Below are 19,924 nucleotides of genomic sequence, written 5' to 3'. Positions count from 1 at the left end.
AGAGGAAGTGCTTAATAAATGCTTTATGTTTGTCTATCATCTATGTATCTGTCTGTATGTCTCTTATCTATCTATCATCTATCTGTCTACCATCTACCTACCTACCTACCTATCTATCTATCTATCTATCTATCTATCTATCTATCTATCTATCTATCTATCTATCTATCTATCTATCTATCTCTCAATCTATCATTTTTGCCACTACAAAAAGAGCTGCTATTCAATTTTTTATAAATATGAGTCCTTTTCCTTTTTCTCTAATCTCTTTGGAGTATAGGTCTAGTAGTGTTATATCTGAGTCACAGTATATAGTTAGTTAGTCTCTTTTTACTAAAAGTCATTTGGAGAAATTAGCTGTCCTCTAAGTATTGTCTTAACAATATCCCATTGGTTTTGATAAAGACATATATTTTTAAATTCTTAGGTTCTGATGAAAGCTTATTATTATGTTTTAGAATCTTTAAAAAACATTCATAGAAAGTTTCATTTCTACATGGTTGGATATCTTTTAATTCTACTTTTAAAAATTATTTCTAATTTTACTGCATTATGGTATGAAAGTATAATCTGTAGAATTTCTGCCATTTTTTTTTATTTACTGAGGATGTTTTCATGACTATGTTGATGGATCAGGGAGCAGACAGTGTGTGTGTCTAGTCATCTGAGGGCCACTTTTCCTAAATTTGGAGAAGCTTTGAAGAGATTGACAGCAAGTGGAATAATCTTTCATCTACAATCATTTACAAAGTAATCTACTAAGTCATTAAGGATTCTCAGTTTGCATTGCTGAAGGAAGTAGCCACATTGATGAAATTATGGATCCTTGTTATATTAAAGTACTTGTGACCTGGGATGGGATGAAACACCCAAATACTTGGAAAGGAAACATTTTCTCTTAAGCTATTTCAAATCCATTAATTCTATTTTAAAATATTGTATTATTCAATTATATAATCACACAATTCCAGGCCTGCTTGAACTCTAATATTCTGACGGTCTACTTTTAAGTCTCTAATTACAATATTATTTCTATTTATGCACTATTTTCAGTATTTCTTTTTAAAATTTAGGTACCAGGTTCAACCAATGAAGCAACAAGCATCATTTGTAATGTGTTAGATGCTGGGAACAACAAAACAAAAATTAAAAAATTAAAAATTAATGATTCCTTCCTCTAAAAAGCTTCCATTCTACCAGGGAGCATGAATATGAGATAATTTTGGAAGCAAAGCACCAGTATCCAGAAGGGGAGTGGAATTAAAAAAGCCTCATGCAAAAGGTGATATTTGAGCTGAAGTGTGAAGGAAACTAGGCATTAAAGAAGGACAGATAAGGAATGAGTAAATTCCAGGCATTGGGGGACACGCTGTGCATAGGCACAGAGATGGGGCATAGAATGTCTTGTGGGAAGAACAGCAAGAAGGACAGTTTGGGAATACAAAAGGAGGCAAAAATACCCTCAAAACAAACCCAGACCCTGCCATCAAGGAGCTTACAGTCTAATGGCAGAGACAACAACAAAACAAATACACACAAAACAAGACAAACAGGGAATTCCTAACAGATGGAAGGCACTAGAATCAATAAAGGTTGGGATAGTCTTCTTGTAAAAGATGGAATTTTAATTGGGACTTGAAGGAAGCCAGGGAAATCAGTAGGTAGTTATGAGGAAGGAGAATAGTATTCTAGGAATACACAGCAGCCAGACAAAATGCCTGGAGCCAAGAGATGGAGTGTCTTGTCTGTGGAACAACTAGGAGGCTAGTGTCACTAAATGGAAAAGTATGTGGGGAGGAGCAAGGTGTAAAAGACTGGAAAGGTTGGAGTGGGCTAGGTTCTGAAAGGCTTTGAATGCCAAACAGAACATTTTGTATTTGATCATGGAAGCAATAGGGAACCACTGGAGTTCATTGGGTTAGAGGAAATGGAGTGACATGTTTAGATTTATGCTTTGAGAAAATCACTTGGAGTGGGGGTGGGGCAGCTAGGTGGCACAGTGGATAAAGCACTGGCCTTGGATTCAGGAGGACCTGAGTTCAAATCTGGCCTCAGACAGTTGACACTAGCTGTGTGACCCTGGGCAAGTCACTTAGCCCTCATTGCCCCCCCCCCAAAAAAAAATCACTTGGGAAGATACTTGAGGCAGGCAGACCCACCAACAGGATATTGCAATAATACATATGTGAGGTGATAAGGGTCTGCAGTAAAGTGGTGACAGTGACTGTGGAGAAAGGAAAGAATGCAGAAACCCCAAATATAAGGGACAAGTAGCAGCAAGGGAAGAAGAAATTGCTGATTCATTGTGAGGTAGAAAGCCTTCCTGTGAACCATTAAAAAAAAGTGTGCACAATGGAAGAATCTTTGTTTCTGCTTGCTAAACTTCAGAAACAATGAATAGCCAGGGGGTGGGGAAATTTTCTGAAAGACAAACAACATTCACTAATGAGAGACAAATGAGGTCAAGTCAGGTTAGATGGAGATTCTTGATGTGTCACAATTTAGCCTGGGGTTAACCCAGGCACACCTTTATAGGACAAGCCAGCAGCTTGGAATAGGTAATAGGATGGAAGCACCTTTCAATGCAGGCTTATTCATTTCAGCAATTTCAATTCTGGAATGGAGAAAATTTTGTGGTGTGATTTTTTTAAACCAGACTTTTGATTTATTTCATTAGGGACCTGTCAGTGAGACACCTCCTCTACCAATACAGATTAGTGCCAATACAAATACAGCAATTTACAGTCTCAGAGTTGCTGGGTCACTGAGAGATTAAGTTGCAGGACCAGTGTGAGGGAGAGGCAGGTCTTCCTGGTTACAAGGTCACCTCTCTATCCACTACAATTTACCAGCTAATGGGAACCTGTTATTAAGGTGCTTCTTGCAGGCCCTTAGGATCTAGATTAAAAAATTGATAAGACAAGGCTACATACATTCACCTGACCTTATGATCATATTTAGAAGCATGAACAAATGATGTGGGGCTGAAGTATCTTGGGAGCCTAAAAATGAACTGGAGCTAGTGAAGAAATGTTGAGTCTGTCCATCAAGAAGCATTTATTAAGTGGTTTCTTACGTGTCAGGCAATATGCCAAGTTCCGGGGTTACAAACAAGGGGCAAAAACAAACAAAAAAACAACCCCAGTCCCTGTTCTCAAGTTGTGTACATTCTAATGGGGAGAGGTAATCTAGGTACATGAGATATATGTAGAACACATGAAGATAATTTGAAAGGGGAAGCACTTGCAGCTGGTGGGTTAAGGAAGGAATTTCTGCAGATAGTGAGATTTGAACAGGCTTGAGAAGAGCCAGGGAAAATGAAGAGGTGGAGAGGAGGAAGCAGAGCATTCCAAGGACTGGAGGACAGTCAGTGCAAAGGCACAGGACACAGACACTAGCAAAAATAACATGTCTGACAGGATGGAAAACCTTGGAGTTAGGGACTATGTCTCAGTTTTATCTCATTGTTGCTCTTCTCTAGAGGCAGATAGGTTGCGTGGGAGTTAACTCTTCAAAGTTCTCCTTGAATCAGGAAGATCTGAGTTCAAATGTGACTGCAGACAGTAGCCCTGTTATGCTAGGCAAGTCTTATACCTTAATTTCCTCAACTGTAAATGAGGTCCATAATAACACCTGCCTCACAGGGTTGTTGTGAGGAGCAAATGAGATCTATAATAGAATAGTTAGTGGCAAATAGTAGGTGCTTAATAAATGCCTGTCCCCTTCATTTCCTCTCAACACCTGACTGGGGCTGATATAGTGAAACATTAAATATTTGTTGATTTCCTTAATTGTGAGTGAATTAAACCATCAGTCCTGAAAATAAGCTTGATGCCTGGGGTATAAGACTCTAGCCTTTCTTCAGTGTAACAAATTTTTTAGTATATTTATTTTTTAATAAACAGTTTTATTTAAAGTTTTTAATTCCAAATTCTGTCCTTTCCTTCCCTACCTCCCCTCCCCACTCTCTGAAGTAGTAAGCAATCAGATATATGTTATACATGTGTGATTATGTAAAACATTTCTATATTAGTTATTTTGTAAAAGATTTGAATAAAAGGGAAAAAAATGAAAAAAAAGTGAAAAATAGTGTGCTTCAGTCTGTATTCAATCAATACCGGGGCATTTCTAATTTGGTGATGTATCCTGAAATTCTGCTAGATAGTTCATCCACCCCTCCCAGGTTATGTAACTGTTTCATAACATCTCACCTGCTTTGGCCATTTTCCAGTAGCACCTCCTTCAGTTATTTTGCATGATCTGACATGGAGATTGCCAAATATTCCCCTTTCCAAGATATTTTTCTGCCTTCCTTTTAGGTCAACCTTAGTCTCCCCCCCCCCCCAGTATCCTATATTGGCTCCAGCTGCTCCAGTACCTTGGCTCTAGTCACTCTGGTATCCCTATCCCAGCCCCAAACTGTGCTCCTTGCTTCTCATCCCCAAGTCCTGCTCCTCTCCAGCAACAGCAGCTAGAATAATCAGTCAGTCAGTCATTGAACATTTATTTAGCATGTGTTGGGCAACCTGAATCATGTGGTTTAGTCCAGTTTGATTAGGATTGCTGTTGTAGCTTTATTTCAAAGATAATGAAAGATCTTGCCTTATTATTAGACTGCTGCCAATATGGAAGATTCTTGAAAACTCAGCCAATGGAGCACAGTGACATCTTTAGGGACAGAGATTAAGAGCTACTTATCTATCCCTAACTAATCTCCTAAGCTTCAGTCTCAAAACTCACACCATCTTGTCAGTCTCCTCTAGATATCTTAAATGTAACATAACCAAAATCGAACTCATTATCTCCACCCTCCCCCAAGTTTTTCCTCTTCCTAACTTCCCTTTTGTCAAGGGCACCACCATCCTCCCAGTCATGGAAGCTCACAACCTAAGCGACATCCTCAGCTCTGCAATCTCATTCTTCTCCTCCATATCCCGTTGTTGCCAGGTGGTGAATTTCCCTTCATAACATCTCTTTCATATGCATCCTTCTTCCCTCTGACACCTCCACCAGCCTGGTACAATCCTTCATCTCCTCATGCTTAAATTATCACAGTAACCTGCCGGTTAGTCTCCCCACAACAAATCTCTCTCCAAACGTTCCTCCACAGAGCTACCAAAGCAATCTTCCTAAAGCTTAATTCTGACCATGTAACTCCTTATCCCCTTCACAATAAACCCCAGTGGCTCTCTTTCCCCTCTAGGATCAAATATTAAATCCTCTATTTGATGTTCAAAGCCTTACACCTAACGCACAGTCCTCCATACTATGTTATCCTGAGACATTGTATATTGTTGCTTCTTGAATAAAATACTCTTTCCCTTAACTCTTGGAATTTTTACTGACTTTCCTCCATGAATGGAATTCTCTCCCTTCTAAGCTTTGCCTCCAGGTTTCCCTCAATTCCTTCAAGTCCCAGGCTCTGGAAGAAAAAGTGAGGTTGGTGACCTTGCACAGCTCTCCCTCACTTAAATCCAATTCACTGCAAGTCATGAGATCACCTGGGTGTCATGGTCCTCTTCAAAAACAAAGGACAGGGACAGCTAGGTGGTGCAGTGGATAGAGCACCAGCCTTGGAGTCAGGAGTACCTGAGTTCAAATCCAGCCTCAGACACTTAACACTAGCTGTGTGACCCTGGGCAAATCACTTAACCCCAATTGCCTCACTAAAAACAAAACAAAACAAAAACAAACAAACAAAAAACCCATGAAGGACAAACAACAACAATACTCTGATAAATTATTTGGAGCTAAGATATTAACAACTGATAATATCATACTGTATTATCCTTCCTAAATTACATTTACATGTTGCAACAGCTTTCAGTGAATTACCCTAAAGGAATAAGTAATGAAAGGAGTTTTAGATCCACGAAGAACATGTGGATTCACATAGAACACAATATTTTAAATTAAGAACAAACAACTGCACAGGTACAGGATAGAAGAGACAAGTTTAGGAAACAGTTTCAAAGATTTGGGGGCTTTTGATGACTTCAAGTTTAATATGAATCAACAATGTGACATGAAAGCACAAAAATCAATGCAATCTTGTACTGAATGAAGAAAAATTTGTTTTGGTTTTGTATCAGCAGCACCCAGCATGATGTCTTTTTTTTTTTTTTTGGTGAGGTAATGGGGGTTAAGTGACTTGCCCAAGGTCACACAGCTAGTAAATGTCAAGTGTATGAGACTGGATTTGAACTCAGGTTGTCCCGAATCCAGGGCCGGTGCTTTATCCACTGTGCCACCTAGCTGTCCCATGATGTCTTACATATACTAGGTGCTTAATAAATCAGACTAGGAGGTGATATATCATTGTACAGTTATCCCTTCCACAATATGGGTGGGTCAGGATGGTAGGGGGGTACATTAGAGGTTCAGTGTCCCCACAATCTGGAAAATCCATATACATTTTTTGGCCCTCCTTTTGTAGCAGAGTAGCCTGAATTTTTCCTTTTTCTTTAATGGGGTGTTGATATTATATAATATGATATTATATATATTATGCATTTTTGAGTTTCTAAATTTTTTTTCTGTATCACCTTCTGTCCTTCATGTGTCATTTGCAGCTTCTGCAAAACTCCCCCAAAATTCCCACCTGCAATATATCAAAACCATTATGGGGAAAGCACTGGACAGCCTGCACCTGGAATTTCTATTCAGTTCTGGGCACCACATTTTAGGAGGGCTATGTAACAGTTGGAGCACATTAGAGAAGGACAATGTTGACCATGATGGCACTTGAAGGTGTTATATGAATCTTTGTTGAAAAAAAAATGAGAATATTTAGCCTGGAGAAAAGAATATGGAGGGAACTAAATCATAACTATCTTCATCAGGCACATGAAAGAGGGATTAGGTCATTCTGCTTGAAACCTGAAGAGAAAATTAGGAAGTCATATGGAGACATTTTGGATCAATAAAAGGAATTTCCAGATGATAAATGGAATGAATGATTTTTTTTTTTTTTGTGGAGCAATGAGGGTTAAGTGACTTGCCTGGGGTCAAACAGCTAGTAAATATCAAGTGTCTGAGGTGAATCCAAGACTGGTGCTTTATCAACTGTGCCACCTAGCTGCCCCATGAATGATCTTTTGCGATAGAGTTCCTCATTAGGGCAAGTGTTAAGAAAGAAGCTGGGGATGGGGGGCAGCTAGGTGGCATAGTGGATAAAGCACCAGCCCTGGATTCAGGAGGAGCTGAGTTCAAATATGGCCTCAGACACTTGATACTTACTAGCTGTGTGACCCTGGGCAAGTCACTTAACCCTCATTGCCCTGCAAAAAAAGAGGCTGGACAAAAGATAGAGAAGTTCCATTTAAAATAACTGTAGATACTTGGGTGTCTACCTGCCAAGACAAATTATATGAGCACAACTAAAGAACACTTCTCACATGAATAAAATCAGGTCTAAACAATTGGAAAAATATTAATTGCTCGTGGTTAGGCTGAGCCAATATAATAAAAATGACAAACCTATCTAAATTAATCTATTTGTTCAGTGCCATACCAATAAAACTATCAAACAATTATTTTATAGATCTAGAAAAATAATAGCAAAATACATCTGGAAGAACAAAAGTTCAAGGATATCAAGAGAATCAATGAAAAACATTATTTGACAAAACCTGCTGGGAAAACTAGAAAGCAATATGGGAGAAACTAGGTATAGAGCAACATCTCATACCATATCTTAAGTAAGGTCAAAATTGGTATGTGATTTATACATAAAGGGTGATACCATAAGCTAATTAAGAGACCATGGAATAGTTTACCTCTCAGATTTATGGACAGGGGAAGAACTTAAAAGCAAAGAAGATATAGAGAGCATTACAGAATGTAAAATAGATAATTTTTATTATATAAATTTTTTGGGGGGAGGGGTGAGGCAATTGGGGTTAAGTAACTTGCCCAGGGTCACACAGCTAGTAAGTGTTAAGTGTCTGAGGCCGGATTTGAACTCAGGTCCTCCTGAATCCAGAGCCGGTATTCTATCCACTGTGCCACCTAGCTGCCCCTATTATATAAAATTAAAAAGCTTTTGTACAAACAAAACCAATGCAACCAAACATAAGGAAAGCAGAAAACCAGGAAAGAATTTTTGCAACAAGTGTCTCTGATAAAGGTCTCATTTCTCAAATATATAGAGAACTGAATCAAATTTATAAAAATACAAATCATTCCCCAACCGATAAATGGTCAAAGAATATGAACAGGTAGTTTTCACACAAAAATCAAAGCTATCCATATGAAAAAATGCCCTAAATCACTATTGATCAGAATGCAAATTGAAACAACTCTGAGGTATCACCTCACACCTATCAGAGTGGCAAATATGACAAAAAAGGAAAATATTGGATGTTGGAGGGGATGTGGGAAAACTGGGATACTAATTCACTGTTGTTGGAGTTGTGAACTGATTCAACCATTCTGGAAAGCAATTTGGAATTATGCCCAAAGGGCTATAAAACTGTGCATACCCTTTGATCCGGCAATACCACTGCTAGATTTATATCTCAAAGACATCCAAAAAAAGAGGAAAGGACCTATTTGTATAAAAATATATATAGCATCCTTTCCCGGCCTTGATGCCACTGTGGTTGGACTCGCCACGGGCCGCCGCTCCTGCAGCTCCCGCAGCGCCAGGCCGTGACCTCCAGACCGGACCGAGTAGAGCCTAGACTGCAGACATGCGCTATGTGGCCGCCTACCTCCTGGCCGTCCTCGGAGGCAACGACTCTCCCAACTCCAAGGACTTGAAGAAGGTCCTGGACAGCGTGGGCATCAAAACAGACGAAGAGCGCATGAAGAAGGTCATCCACGAGCTGAGCGGCCAGAACATCGAAGATGTGATCGCAGGGGAGCAGTAAACTGGCCTCCATGTCCTCCGGTGGTGCCGTCACTGTTGCTGCCAGTGCTGGTTCTGCTGCCCCAGCTGCTGCAGAGGAGAAGAAGGAAGAAAAGAAGGAGTTGGAAGAGTCTGATGATGACATGGGCTTTGGTCTCTTTGACTGAGCAACCACCCTGATCCTGGAGTGAATAAACCTTTGATGTAAGAAAAAAGAAATATATGTGTGTGTGTGTGTGTGTGTGTGTGTGTATATATATATATATAGAGAGAGAGAGAGAGAGAGAGAGAGAGAGAGAGAGAGAGAGCAGCTCTTTTTGTGGTAGTAAAAAATTGGAAATCTAAGGAATGCCCATCAACTGAGGAATGGCTAAATTAGCTGTGGTATATGATTGTAATGGAATATTATTGTGGTACAAGAAACAACAAACAGGATGATTTCAGAAAGGTCTGGGAAAGACTTGTATGAACTTATGTACAATCAAGTGAACAGAACCAGGAGAACATTGTACACAAAAGCAGCAATATTGTTTGAAGAAGAACTGTGAATGACAACTATTCTCAGCAATACAATGATCCAAGGCAATCGTAAAGTTCTAATGATGCAACATACTATCCACCTCCAGAGAAAAAACTGATATTGATTGAACACAGACTGAAGCATGCTAAAAAAAAAAAGAGAGGCTGGAATACTGTCATAGATGAAATTAGGAACTGACGACTTTATCACCTCCAAGCTTACTTCCGATTCAAGGATTCCATGACCTCATTATTCTAGGGTGGACTTTCCCTAGTTAGTCAATTAACCAAGCTTTTATTATTCGCCTACTATATACCTACCATATGTGGTATATGCTGGTAATCAGGATAGAAATGTGACATGGTCTCCATTCTTCAGGAAAGGGCTTTCCATCAGAGGAGGGATCTCTCACATGTCCCTGCATCCTATCTCCAGCTCTGTCACAAATTCACTGGGTGACACTGGGCAGAACACAAAATCCTTCAGTGAACCTCAGATTCCTACTGTGAAATAAGGAGACTGAGCAATATGCCTTCTAAGGATTTATAAGGGACCTTAGACACCATCATTTTATACATGAGGAAGGTGGGTCAAAGGATAGTTAAGTGACTTGCCCAGGGTCACTGATATCGCAGGTGTCTGAGGTAGGATTTGAATCCAGATTTTCCTGACACCAAGTGTAAAACTTTATCCAGGGCTGTGCTAAGGCCAGCTCATAAGGAGCCTAATGTTAAATTTCTAGTGTGGGCACAGCTAGGTGGCACAGTGGATTAAACACTGGCCCTGGATTCAGGAGGACCTGAGTTCAAATCTGGCCTCAGATACTTGACACTTGCTAGCTTTGTGACTCTGAGTGGGATGGGAAGTACAACCACTGACCCCTGTAATAGAGACTCGAGGAGAAAGGAGTCCAAAGCACTGATTTTATTTCTTTCAAAAGAAAGGTGTACCACACTCACTGGGACAACCAGGAGGTGTGACACACCGAGATTAGGAAACCAAGCAGTTTTTATACTCTTTACAGATATCTAATTTGAACAAAATGCGGTAATTGGGTTAATACTATATGTTCAGCAATAAATCTTTCTCCTGGGATATTCAGCGATAAGTCTCTCTTCCTTGGGTTGTTCAGCGATAAGTCTCTCTCCTGGGTCAGAGTGCCCCAAACTCAGGGGTTCAGCTGTAGGTTATTTTGCAAAATTTCCTGTTTCAGCAACAATCTATCATATCTACATAATATCTTGGTGCAAACCCTATGAAGCAATTTTTAAGTTGATATGCCTATATTTAGAAAGGGGGATAGTAGCTTCCCGTTATTGCCTCTCTCTAGAGAAAAAAAAAACACACACACACAGAGAAATAGGGGGCTCTAAGGGGCTTTAAGACTTTGAGATCAGATCACTAGGCCGAAGGGGGGTCACTTTCCATCTCAGTGGAGGGTCATATCCCTATGTCCCTCTCATCACTTAAGCCTCATTGCCTCGCAAAAAAAATTAATTAATTAAATAAATTATAGTTTGAACATTAACCCTTAGAAATAAGCAATATCTACAAACCAAGGTTTGATGTATTGTTTTTATTATTATGTAGCTTTTAAAAGTAATGGAGAAAATATTAATAAATAATTAAACTTAAAATTCACCCTGTGTATATTTTGCTATGTTTTTAATGTTTTTTTCAGAGCCGGTTGTTAAACTAGCACAATACTGAAGCTTCATACTTCTCCTACCTATAAATTTGATAATTCTCTTATTCCATTCTACTTATGCCTAAAGAAAGCCCTTAATTGATAAACATAAACTATGCATGAAATGATATTCCACAATCATGTTTACCCTTCTTTACACTGTAGGTAAATCCTTGCTCTGGAGACCACCACCAGTCATCCTGACTTATGTCTTGGCACTGTCCTCTGATGACTATGGAGGAGAGAGTGAGGCTGATGACTCTGCACAGCACTGCGTCACTTCAATTCAATTCAGTTTCAAGGCAAGACATCACCCTTCCAATGCCATTGGTCCTCTTTGAGAGTGAAGGACAATCAACAACAACAAATCCTCTCTCTGGTTACAACAGTATTTATCTCTTGTGTTCCTCTGAATGAACATGCAGATAATTGTCATCACATGTTAATCTTCTGCAATTTCACAAGCATGGAAACTGTCACATGGAAGGAACAGGTCATGATTAGCTGGGAGAGGGAAAACTAATGGGTGTGGCATGAGAACTATATTCAAGGATTTGTTGAAAAGGGAATAGTTTTGTTTTGTTTGACCACATAGTAAAGAACCTGGAGTAATAAAAAAAAAAATCCGGGTTTAATGGCAGGAAAAATTGCCTAAAAATTAGAACTATTGAAAAGGAGAAGGGGCAGCTAGGTGGCACAGTGGATAAAGCACCAGCCCAGGATTCAGCAGGACCTGGGTTCAAATCTGGCCTCAGATACTTGACACTTACTCGCTGTGTGACCCTGGGCAAGTCACTTAACCCTCATTACCCCACAAAAAGAAAGAAAGAAAGAAAGAAAGAAAGAAAGAAAGAAAGAAAGAAAAAAAGAAAGAAAGAAAGAAAGAAAGAAAGAAAGAAAGAAAGGAAGGAAGAAAGGAAGGAAGGAAGGAAGAAAGGAAGAAAGAAAGAAAAAGTTGCAGAAGGTAACAGGCTCCCTACTCTTAGAGATCTTCAAGTAGGGATTAGACATCCATTTCCAGGATATCTCAGTTTCCTTATCTATCAAAAAGGGCCAATAATAGGATCTACCTCACAGAGTTGTTGGAAGGTTAAAATAAAATGATATCTGTAAAATGGTTTGCCAACCTTAAAACACTACATAAATAGTGGTTAAAGCACCGGCCCTGGATTCAGGAGTACCTGAGTTCAAATCCAGCCTCAGACACTTGACACTTACTAGCTGTGTGACCCTGGGCAAGTCACTTAACCCCCATTGCCTGCAAAAAAAAAAAACCACTACATAAATGCTAGCTATTATTTTAATTGTATTATTTCTTTCTTGTATGAGTTGGACTGGTCAATTCCGAGGTCTTTTCCAATTCCAAATCCTGGGATTCTGCAAGTACCCCCTCTAAGCTATATACAGTCACATGTCTTTGTTGCACTTTCTTTTAAAATAGAACCAACTCAGGGCAGCTAAATGGATAGAGCACCAACCCTGTCGTCAGGGGAACCTGAGTTAAAATCTGACCTCAGACACTTATTAGCTGTGTGACCCTGAGGAAGTCACTTAATCACAATAGCCTTCCCCCCACAAATAGAATCAATTTTATCGCTTTATCTCCTTGACTCTTCTTTGGAGGATTAATGGATAGAGTACAGGCCTTGCAATCCTGAAGACCTGAGTTCAAATCCTGCCTCAGACACTGACTAGCTTTGTGACCCTGGGCAAGTCACATAAACTCTCTGAACCTCAGTTTTTCCATCTATAAAATGAGGATGGTGATAGCACCCACCTTGTCGAATTGGTCGAAGGATCAAATGAAATAATATATGTAAAGGCTTGGCAAATCTTAAAGCACTATCTAAATGGCAGCTATGCCTGTTATTATTTGGAGGAGGGTCGCCATCTTTGCACTACTCACCTCTCAAGGATGCTGTAAGGAATGGAGTGAAGACACACCTCAAAGTGCTATATTAGAGAAACATTGGGCTTATTAGCAATGATTAGAGGCCAACTCTTTTCTGTAGGGTCCATGAACAGCCTCCTTTGGCCTCATGCCCAGTTGGTGCCATGAATCATGGGAAGGCTTGGGAGGAACAGTTGGGAAGCCTTCAGCTTGTTTTGGAACATCTGCTTTGAGTTTTCGGCATGGACCGGGTTTGCGTGTCAAAGGGAGATTTTGGAGGCATGCCTGAGTGTAAGCACAACCGTATGATTTGGATCTCAGCCTTGGCAGTCCCTCCTTAAAACTGGATTAACAGAAATTTGACTCTGTCGGAGCAGAGCTTCACATAGTCCTCTTTGAATTTTGCCTTTCTAGTGAAAAAAGCCTTGTTCTGGAGTCATGGGGGAGAATAGCAGAGATCCTGGGGCTAGAAGGAGGAGGAACATAAGAGACCTTTTAGTCCAACCCCCTCACTTTGTAGAGGAAGAAATTGAGGACCAAGGAGTTTAAATAACTTATCCATTGTCATTGCCATAGGTGAGATTTGAACCCAGATCCTTTGACTCTTTCCATGATACCATGACATCAGTCACAAGTTACCAGATTACCCCTTGGGAAATGAGAGAATAAGGCTAGCCCTGGGAAAAGCTGGTTATTTTGGGTTCTCAATCTCCTATTTTGTCTCCCATCCAATATTCTCTACTCCTATAGGTATCAGATTTCCTTATGGGGAAGTAGGGAGGGGAAAAAAGCATGTGGAGTCAGAGACAAAATATCAGCCCCACCTTCTCTGTGGGCCATTCATTGTTGCTGCCACAGTGAGGGCAATTCTACTCATCTCAGTGATTTTGACAACATTATTATTCAGGATGACTTAGCAAAATTGTACCAGACAACACCACTTTCATTGGGACCCCAAAAGAGAGTCCTTTCTCACCATTTTACCTTTAAGGATAATGCTTGTTGTGTGGAAATGGAGGATATAAACCAACATCAGACCAGAGGGTGGAGGAGAAATAGGGGGAAATGATGGGTTGGTTTTAATTTGATATAAACTAATGGCAGTTTTGGGCATGTCTAGATTACCTAAAATGAAGGCATTCTGCTTGAGATGAAAACATCTGGAATGCCCCTACCACATGGGTAGTAACAATTTCTTTCCATTGGCTTGGTAGCCAGAACAGATGAAGTCTGTAAAAATATGAGACTGAGACAGTTACAGTCTTCCCCCTTCCCCATGATATCCCAAAAGGTTGAAGATTCAAGTTCACTCACAGCATGGGTATCATGACCTGAGCTGGTAAAGTGAGATGGTATACCTTTCCTTTAGCCCCCTTTTACCCTATGGCCCCAAGAAATGGACTCAGGGCTGGGATTTTGTTTTGATCTGTTTAATTTGTCCTTTTTGTGTTGGGCACAAAAGGTTGAATCCTCACTGGACCCAGGAGCCAGAGCTATGGTTGGAGCTATGTGAAGGCAGGATTCCAGGTTGTACCCAGAACTTGAGCCCAGGGAAGACTTTGGACCAGGAACATGGTAGAATTGTACTGTATAGAAAATGAACTCAGCCCTGAATCTAAATATGAGGTGGGGAAGAGGGAGATGAGTATGAGGAGAGAGCAGGGTCTTAGAAGCTGAAGGAAGGAGAGACTCTGGGAAGACAGGGTGTTTTTCAGTATGAGAAGCTGAAAAAGGGTCAAGAGAAATAGATGAACTGACTCGGGAGGCAGTGGGAGGCAGAAGACCTCATTTAAGGTCTGCCAACAAAAGCTTATCTTGTAAGATATGGGGTGGAGTGGGTAGAATTGTCTTTTGGACATGGCCTCCTTTCCAACTCTGAGATTCTGTCATTCACTGAAAAGGTAGACAGGTGAGCAGGATAATTTCTTGAGGGAAGGCAAGGTCAAGAGAAATGTTTCCAGAGGAGACAGGAAAGGAGAAGACAAGGACCTAAGTAGAGGAGCTGCCTTTTGCAAGGAGAAGGGCCACCTCACTCTCAAGGATTAGAAATATGGAGAAGTGGGCAGCTAGGTGGCGCAGTGCATAGAGCACCGGCCCTGGAGTCAGGAGTACCTGAGTTCAAATCCGGCCTCAGACACTTAACACTTACTAGCTGTGTGAGCCTGGGCAAGTCACTTAACCCCAATTGCCTCACCAAAAAAAGAAAAAAGAAAGAAAAAAAAAAGAAATATGGAGAAGTGTGAGGATAGGGCAGGTCATGCAAAATGATTTTGAGGTGTGGTGTAGGGATGAAGACATCCATAACAGAAACCCTTCACTTTCCTTAGTAAAGTAAGAAGCAAGATCTTCATCTGAGAGGTAGAGAAAGGGAGTAAGTGGTACGGCACTGGGTCTGTGTAGGGAAAAAGTTTGGAACAGCTGCACAGGTACTGTGATTGAGGTAGAGAAGAATAAAAGGACCATCACATAGCAAAAAGGGCTTTGGTGGGATTGGATTATGTAAATTTCTAGTGGACCCAGTTGGGCAAGTTCCCTTGATTTCCTCCAGTCACATCCTGTAGCTTGGGAATAGGAACAGAGAACATTTGTGATACAATTAGCACAGTCTTGAGATTTGGCAGAGTTTGAGTTAGATTGGGCAATGGAGCAAATGACTGGAGGGCTGAGTAGAATACATAATGGGACCAGACTTCTCTAAGGTCACAACAAGGAAGGGAAGCCAAGACAGGGATGGCTGGACAAGGAGAAGGGTCCTTTCAGGTCTTTCAACTTTGCTTTTAGATGTTTTTCTTATTTTTTTAAATCTTTCTTTCTTTCTTTCTTTCTTTCTTTCTTTCTTTCTTTCTTTCTTTCTTTCTTTCTTTCTTTCTCTCTTTCTCTCTCTCTCTCTCTCTCTCTTTCTTTCTTTCTTTCTTTCTTTCTTTCTTTCTTTCTTTCTTTCTTTCTTTCTTTCTTTCTTTCTTTCTTTCTTTCTTCCTTCCTTCCTTCCTTCCTTCCTTCCTTCCTTCCTTCCTTCCTTTCTTTCTTTCTTTCTGTTTGTTTTTTTGCAGGGCAATGAGGGTTAAGTGACTTGCCCAGGGTCACACAGCTAATAAGTGTCAAGTGTCAAGTATCTGAGGCCAGATTTGATTCCTCCTGAATCCAGGGCTAGTGCTTTATCCACTGTACCACCTAGCTGCCCCCAGTTAATTTTCTTTTTTCAAGAGTTCTGTGCTTGTTTGGACAAGAGTTCTTAAATTCTTTGGGTCATAGAGCCCTCAGGTAGTTGGGGGAAGCCTATGGACCCCGTGTTTTCAAATGCATAAAATAAAATGCAAAGGAAACCAATTATATTGAAATACGGTTATCAAAAAATATATTTTTTAAAAGTTCAGGGTCCCCAGGAAGCATCTTGTGCCAGGAAAATCAAGCCTGCCCCCCTCCTTGAGCACTGTCTCTCCTCATGCTCTCATGGAGACAGTCCAGTACTCTGAACCCAAGAGCCTCAGGAATAATAATATTTCCAGACCAGTGCCCTTCACTATCATTCTTGGAAGGAACTCCTGTGGAGACTCAGCTGGTGACTGCCCCTGAAGATGCTACAACCAAAATGACTAAGGGCCCAGAAAAGAAAATTCATGCTACCTAAGTCCTCGGCACTGTCAAATGGTACAGCAATAGAAGCTGATATGAACATGAAAGAAGAGACATCACCATATGCTTTGCTCCTGCACCCTAAGAACCATGGGACTTTTCCATCTGACTTGTAGCTGAAACCTCACATATGGTTGTCTCCTCCATCAGAAGGTGACCTCCCTGAAAGCAGACTTTTCTATTTGCATTTTCTATTTTCCTATTTGTATCCCCACAGTTCTTCCTACATACTAAGTGCTTGGTTATTGTTTTAATTATTAACTCATTCCCTAGGTTATGAACCCTTGTTTAGAGGATAAATTATTACAATATAGAAAAATTATTCTTCAGAAAGGCTAAATATTGTATCTGCACCATTCACCCCTCCCTGTTTTTGTATGTGACCAAAAGTCTCCAATGTGATAGTTTTGCCAATTTGTCAACAGAAAATGTCTTAATTAAATCTTTGTTTGTGTTGACACCACCCATCCTGGCACCAGAGCACCTTTGCCCATAAACAAACAGCTTTGAGTTGATAAGATTAATTCATATTTTCAAGTTAGTAAAGTGACTTCCCTTCTTGTATATGGCTCTCTTGCTCTCTCTCTCTCTCTCTCTTTCTGTGTCTCTCTCTTTGTGTGTCTGTCTCTCTCCCTGTCTCTCTGTCTCTCTCTGTGTCTGTCTGTCTCACTCTCTCTGTCTCTCTCTCTCTCTCTCACACAGTCTGCAAGAAACTCTGGCCTTCAGCTGCCTTTATTTTTAAAATATTGTAGTTCACACATAAAAGCAGCTAGTCTGTTTCTACCAAATGCCTGTAGCTTGGCTTATGCATTAGTATGATCACAGTGTGTCACAAATATATGTGACATAGAGTATGTAACAGAAGAGTACAAACTTCCCAAAGCTCAGGTTTCATCATTTCACTCCCCTAACTAAATAAACTCCAGGGCATGGGGGAACAGATCATAAGAGCTAAGTAATTTGAGGAACTGGGAAGCCATGGTAATTGAGAGAACACCAAGAGGTACTTTAAGGTCAAGAGCTGGGGTGGAAAGGAAGACAAGGAAATAGGCACTGAACACTTTGAGGAAGGAGAAAGACTGACATGGGGGCCGCTAGATTTCAGCCTCCACAGTGGTATCTAGATTCAACCTTGGTTTGCTGGCAGAGTTTGTACTGAATAAGATGCTGCTGTGTTGGCAGGTCCAGTCTCATAATGTAACCCAGCCTGAAGATCTACCAATGGAGTCTAATCACAAAGTACATCAGTGGAGCTGGTGGTCTGAGCTCTTGTTGTTCAGTCGTGTCTGACTCTTCATGAGCCTATTAGGAATTTTCTTGGCAAAGATACTGGAGTGGTTTGCCATTTCCTTGACTGGTTCATTTTACAGATAAGGAAGCTGAGGCAAACAGGGTTAAGTGACTTGCCCAGGGTCACACAGCTAGGAAGTATCTCAGGCCAGATTCGAACTCAGGAAAATTAGTCTTCCTGACTTCAGGCCTGGCACTTAATCCACTGTGCCATCTAATTACCTGAACATGACACCTACAAACTGATTTAAATTCCAGATGAGCCCACATAATATATCACAGAGGGTCCCACTGACTTTTCCCCCCAACCCCAAAGGAATTGGAGCTAGCTAGGAGGTATGGTGAAGAGAGAGCCAGCCTGGAGTCAGGAAGACCAGAGCCAAATCTAGCCTTAGACACTTACTAGCTGTGTGACCCTGAGCAAGTCACTTAACTTTTGCTTGCCTCCTTTTCCTCACATTTAAAATGGGGATAATAAAAGTACCTCCCTCCCAGAATTGTTGTGAGGATCAAATCACTGTAAAGCACTTAGCACAGTGCCTGACACACAGTAATTACTCTACTGTGTGTAAGTAGAGTAATTACTCTAGGTAATTGTTATTATTGTTACAAATTAGGTCTAAATGTGAAGCCTTTTAAATAGTATCATATCTTTGGGACTGACTTAACTTCCACACTGTTTTAAAAACTCGGAAGTTCTGAAGTTACCTCATGTCTCAGTGAGACTTGTCAAGTTTAAAACTCATGGGCACAGAGGAGTACTGAAATGGCTTACTATATGATCAGAGCAGGAATGGTTTAGAAAGTTGCAGGAGGAAGCACATCAGCCACTCCACGTTCCTGAGTAGGTACAGTTACAGTTACAACTCCATCCCTGCCTATGCAGAGACCAGTCTGGGAAGGAAGCAAACTCATCCAAGGTCAGAATGGAGGAGTTGGTTTGGGCAATCCTGAAGGCATGGTCAAAAGAACTTGTTCACCCATCACCAGACACAGCAGATCCATCTTGAAGATGGCCACCCTTATCTTTTCCTCAGTTTGATCATTCTTCTCTATTGAGCTGGATTTTCCTACATGATCACCTTTTTTTATTTGGGAAAATATTTTATAATCATATGATCATATAGTCCATATGTTTATTATATTGTTTGTGCAGGCTTGAAGTGGATAGTAAGAACAGAAAAAGAAGAAATTACTCTAAACATCTGATGCCTTTAATTTTAAAAAATTAATTAATTAATTTAAAGTTTTGAGTTCCAAATTCTATCCGTCTCTCATTCCCTCCCTCCCTAACCCTCCCCCCTCCCCAAGGTGGCAAGCAATCAGTATAAGTTATACGTGTGCAATTATGTAAAACATTACCATATTAGTCATTTAACATAAAAAGACTCAAATAAAAAAAAAGAGAAAGCTCAAAGTAGCCTGCTTCAGTCTGTGTTCAATCAATATCAGTTCTTTCTCTGGAGGTGGATAGTATGCTTCATCATTAGTTCTTTGGGACCATGTTTGATCATTGCATTGCTGAGAGTAGTTAAGTCATTCACAATTGCTCATATAGTGATAATGCTATCACTGTGCACAATGTTCTCCTGGTTCTGCTCACTTCACTATACCTTAGTTTATATGGGTCTTTGCAGGTTTTTCTGAAATCATCCTGCTTGTCATTTCTTATAACACAATAAAATTCCATTACAATCATATACCACAGCTTCTTCAGTCATTCCCCAGTTGATGGACATTCCTTTGATTTCCAATTCTTAGCCACCACGAAGAGTTGCTATAAATATTTTTTGTACAATTTTTTTCCTTTTCTCTTTTTTCACCGTTACTATTGTTGTTTCCCTCCATCCTATTCCCTTCCCCATGATATTTACTCTATTTTCACCCTATCCCTCCTCAAAAGGCATTTGCTTCTGACTGCCCCCTCCCCCAATCTGCCTTCCCTTCTTTTACCCCTCCCTCCTTTTCCCTTTCCCCTCCTACTTTTCCTGCAGGGTTAGATTAATCCACCCAATTGGGTGTGTATGTTATTCCCTCCCTGAGCCAACACTG

General features: G+C 40.4%; 1 pseudogene; it reads left to right on the top strand.

The window, feature by feature from the left end:
* The first annotated feature begins 8,693 nt into the window (after positions 1-8,693).
* On the top strand, positions 8,694-9,018 carry LOC122730384 (annotated as a pseudogene).
* The last annotated feature ends 10,906 nt before the right edge of the window (positions 9,019-19,924 follow it).

Source organism: Dromiciops gliroides, chromosome 6 (genome assembly GCF_019393635.1).
Source record: "Dromiciops gliroides isolate mDroGli1 chromosome 6, mDroGli1.pri, whole genome shotgun sequence".
Taxonomy (NCBI): Eukaryota; Metazoa; Chordata; class Mammalia; order Microbiotheria; family Microbiotheriidae; genus Dromiciops; species Dromiciops gliroides.
This window is presented reverse-complemented; position numbering and strand designations above follow the sequence as displayed.